Raw genomic sequence first — 5,085 nt, forward strand, 5'->3', positions numbered from 1 at the left:
TTGTATATGGGTGCATTTTAATCATGTGAAATCGCCTGCAGAGATCTTATGATCAACCAGTATCACTATTGGGTAGTGAGCATTTCCATGGAACAAAGTAGAAATTTGCATTGATGTACTGCATAGGTTTATATACTCATCTGCAAATAACATGACTCTGGTAACACTATATTGTGGATTTTCAAAAACCACTACTGGATAGAATTCATGATTTGACATCACTCCCACAATGATGTGTTTGATGTCACTGATGTTAAGACTGTAAGTCATGTTAAACAACATTAATTTCACATTGGGTGGCATCTCCTCACATGAGGGCTGTACTATAGAGACGAGTGCTGCCATGCATTTCAATGTGTTTACACATCAGTCATTCAAAGAGTTGAAAATCTGGTTAATGGAAACTGTATTCTTTTTAAGACTGCTTATCGTAGAAGTACCTACACCGTACATGACTCTCTTGTGCTTTGACATTTTTAAACACAGACACAAAATGGTACAGCAATTGGCAACTGTCTAACTCAAACAATAATGAAACACATGGGGTAGAGGTTGCATGGGGTGGGGCCAGGTAGTGCCAGCATGATATGTCCATCCACACACTGACTAGACTACAAAGAGGTTTACTCATGGTTGACAATCCAGATAATCACGAATCCATATAACTGAGGTCAGGATAAGCGAGTCTCCACTGTACTGACTGCTGCCAGAGGAAGGAAATGGTGCCCTCAACTCTGTGGGCTGAGCTGGCTCAGGTAGCTTCCACAGCTGTTGTAGTAGTGAAGGTGACAGCGACAGCAGTGGTGGCAATGGGTGGGACAAGTGGCCATTGTGCTGCTGACCGGTGCATTTTTTCTCAGATTAGAACTAGGCAAAATACTGTCTTAAAGCTACTATCCTCATATATCTATGAGCAGGAGAGGTCTCTCATTCTCATATCCTGTATACCAATGATCCCACCTGATTCATTATCCATTCATTTTAAGCCACTCCAATTCCCAATAAAGTTATCATTGGCAATAACAATATATAGCATCCACATTTTAATGTTCTAAAAACCAAAGAAATTTGCGGGCATTTATAATGTAAAATTTACATAAGTATGACCTCAAAATTAAAAAAATATGACATATAAGTTTATTCAAAAACATTCTTGTTGATTAAATTTTTATATGCCATGTAATATAAAATTCACTTCTGAAAAAATTGTGTTTGGTACTTACTGTTTGGAGTGTTTGACATTAACTACTACTTATTTTTAGAATGTCTACATGTTTTTGAAAAACATGCAGTAGAATGAAAATAATAACACTTATCCAACTCATAAAACCATGTCTTTACTACTTCATACCACTAGTCTAAAGTATTCCTAAATTAGTTAACACATCCTGTCAGTCTTCAGTTTCTGCAGAGTTGCAATGGATCACAAAGTCCATTTTCAGGTTTTCCATTTTCAAAGAACTATGGTTGTCACTGAGGATAATATTGTACCTGGAAAAGCTCCTCGCTTATCATAGGAGCATATTTAGAGACAGCTTGGTCACTGCAAGCCATTGTTGGTTCATTACTTCAAATGCTGTGGCATTTCCAGAAAGACTGTCACTAATTTTGCATACTGTAGAAAATCCACAAGTGTGCTGGAGAGCACTTTGTAATTTATTGCTCATTTTGTCAGCCACATGACCATGAGCTCAACCCAACTCATTCTGCACATGTTGCACAATATCCAAGGCATCTCACAGTTGAGTATCAGCAGCTTCCAGTCATGTGATGGATTTGGTACTGCTGAAAAGTTGGTGTTTGACCTATGCCAAAGTTTCCAGATAAGGTATCTGTAAAGACCTCTTTCACATTTTTAGCAGCACTTGATTTATCACTATCAAGTTCACAATAGGCTGTCTTTATTCTCATGTAGATGGTGCAATAATACTCAGCAGTGGTAAGCCATGAACTCCTTCTGCCTGATCAGGCTCAGGAAGGAGGTGCAGTGAAGCCTGTTGCTTGAATTTCTGCAGCTTTCACATAGGTTTTCTTGCCACAGGAAATTAATTTGTTCACATCATGGTAATTTGATTGCACCTCTTCTGCAGCTCTGTGTAATGCATGTTCAAGTCAAGTGACAAATGGCATACTGGGGTAGAGAATCTGAAGTACTTTGTTTGCTTTAGCTATGCGTGAAACACCATATGTTACTGTGAGGCACACTCAGAAAGTAAGTTTCCTGATGTTGTTTACTTTAAAGTAGACATATTTAGTTGGGAAAATTGTGGATGTGCAACAGATCTTTGACATAACAATCAAATACTGGCTGAATAGACCTGCCTGGTGCCAGTACTGTGTCAGCAGTGCCCCAAAATGGCGTCTCTTATCTGTTCTCTCATCGCCTGCGAGTCAGTCTGCGATAAGATTCCTTAATGCACAAAACCTAGTGTCCATCAAAATTTATCGTCAGCTTTGTCAGATGGGTCTATGGACAGAACTTAATAAATGAAGAGATGGTGCATCACTGGTGTAGGGTTTTTCTCCAAAGCTCATCAAAGTGTCAATGATGAAGAGTGCAGTTGGTGACCATCCCTCATCAATAAACACCTGGTTGAGCTGGTGTGGTAGCACATCCTGGAGAGCTGCTGCTTCATGATTATGGAGCTCTGCAGCTATTTCCTGCAGATATCATGATCCTTTTTGCATGAAATTGTCACTAAGCACCTACTGTTCAAGAAATTGTGTGCCACATGAGTACTGAAAAACCTGACACCCAAGCACAAAACAAAATAATTTGGAGTTGCACCAACATTTCTGCAGGGGTATTATGATGATGGTGACAAGTTTCATCTTTTCCTACATCTCAAGAAATTCCTGTCCTTGAGCCAGCGTTTTGACAATGATTAAGAGCTGAAGACAACTGTTACATGCTGGTTCTGTTCACAGGTGGCAGACCTCTACAACACAGGAATACAAAACTTGATCTCATGGTACAACAAGTGTTTCGATTCTTTTGGTGACTAGGTCAAAAAATAGCTCAAACATTGCTGTACCTGTTGTCAATGAAGCTTTTCGTGTAACTATGTTGTCTTTGTCAAAAAAATGGAGAAACTTACTTTGTGGATGCTCCTCACAGTAGCAAAATGTTGTCACTGTTCGTATCATCTGGCCACAGTAACTTCAAGCAGTTGTCACACAAAATGGCAACTGTCGAGTTGTTTATGCTCTCGAAAGCTTCACCTGTCAGCAGGAACAATTCTCTAGGCCAATAAGCTTTGAGAACATGAATAATAACATTTGAAACACAACACACACCCACATAAGTGGTTTCATCTACGCTCACTCAAAACTTTTGGTCAGCACCAGTAATATGTATTTCACTGAGCACCTCTTCATAGCACACAGATAAATAGCTATTTCTTCTTGGCTTTGCCACATGTTGAAGGCACTCACCACAGCACTCCTCAAACATGCGACAAGTCATGCAGTTTCCAAAATGCTGGTGCCGAGCCTCCAGGCCATCACAATCTGCCCTCAATCAGACACAGATAGATTGTGTGCCTTCTGCATTCTACACATGGACATTACGGTCAGTAGAAGTAGAAGTAGAACTTTATTGTCTCATAACACACAATTTCAAGTCATTTAATTAAAAGTACAGGAGACTCTTCAAAACACAAAAATTGGTTTACAATTTTCCTTATAATACCAGTAATATAATATACAGTACTGAATAATTACTTAATTAAGCAGTTAAGAACTTTTCTTCAAAAGTAACAAACTTTTAAGATTAACTGTCCTAAGTACTTGCTCTCTCTTGCTCAAATTTTCAGGTTGTCATTTATGAATTCTTCTACTGAATAGTAACATTTTCTGCTCTAGTTTCTCATATAAGAATTTTTCCAGTGTTTCTAAACTTATGCCGAGCAATTCTCTTCCCATCAATTTTTCATAAATTTTCATACCCATATAATGTGGAGTTTGAGCATAAAGTTTTAAACAGTGGGAGGGCAGCATAACATTATTTTGATTTCTGGTGTTGTAATCATGTTGAAAATGATTTGCTACAAATAAATCGGGGTTACTGTGTACAAAGATAATAAGCTCATTTATGTATAGTGAGGGCACACTTAGCACCATATACTCAGATTTTTTAGGAGTGGGTGAAATTATTTTCTTCATCCTAATTATGCATATTTCTAATGACGGTTTTCTGAAGTTTTAGTATTCGACACATATGATTTGAGGTACCCCAAAATACAATTTCATACCTTATTACTGACTCAGAGTAGCTGTGATATACCACTTCACTAAACTACATGCACTGTGCATGTGTCTGACTAGGAAAGTAGCAATCATTCTTTGCCAGATGATGCTGCTATCAACTAGACAGGTTTATATAGATAGTAGGTCACTGGCCCTAATGCTCTGGCTGATCAGTGTACTTCAACTGTAGTAGTAGTAGTAGTAGTAGTAGTAGTAGCTTTATTTAAAATAAGCTAATTCGTATACACATATATTTACGACTTCTAGTTAGAGACAGTCATTAGATTTACTTTGGATACACAATACTTTTCTACAAATAACATACTAAATAATGTAATGCCACACTGTTCACTCATAACTCACTATCAGTTACTGCACACACTATACGCACATTGTTTCAAAACACTTCACTCACTACACACACACACACACACACACACACACACACTGGTGATATCTGGGCCATTTTCTGTACCGCAGCTTCCCATTTGCTATCCGGAAAAACTGAGTCAGCATCCCTCCATAATGAGTGAGATAATAATAATAGCATGTGACGAGGGCCTCCCGTCGGATAGACCGCTCGCCTGGTGCAAGTCTTTTGATTTGACGCCACTTCGGTGACTTGCGCGTCAATGGGGATGAAATTATGATGATTAGGACAACACAACACCCAGTCCCTGAGCGGAGAAAATCTCTGACCCAGCCAGGAATCAAACCCGGGCCCTTAGGATTGACAGTCTGTCGTGCTGACCAGTCAGCTACTGGGGGCGGACAATGAGTGAGATGATGAGCTCAGATAGAGGAAGAGGTGTTAGTATTGTGCTATACATAGCTTGG

The sequence above is a fragment of the Schistocerca cancellata genome, chromosome 2, assembly GCF_023864275.1.
Source record: "Schistocerca cancellata isolate TAMUIC-IGC-003103 chromosome 2, iqSchCanc2.1, whole genome shotgun sequence".
NCBI lineage: Eukaryota > Metazoa > Arthropoda > Insecta > Orthoptera > Acrididae > Schistocerca > Schistocerca cancellata.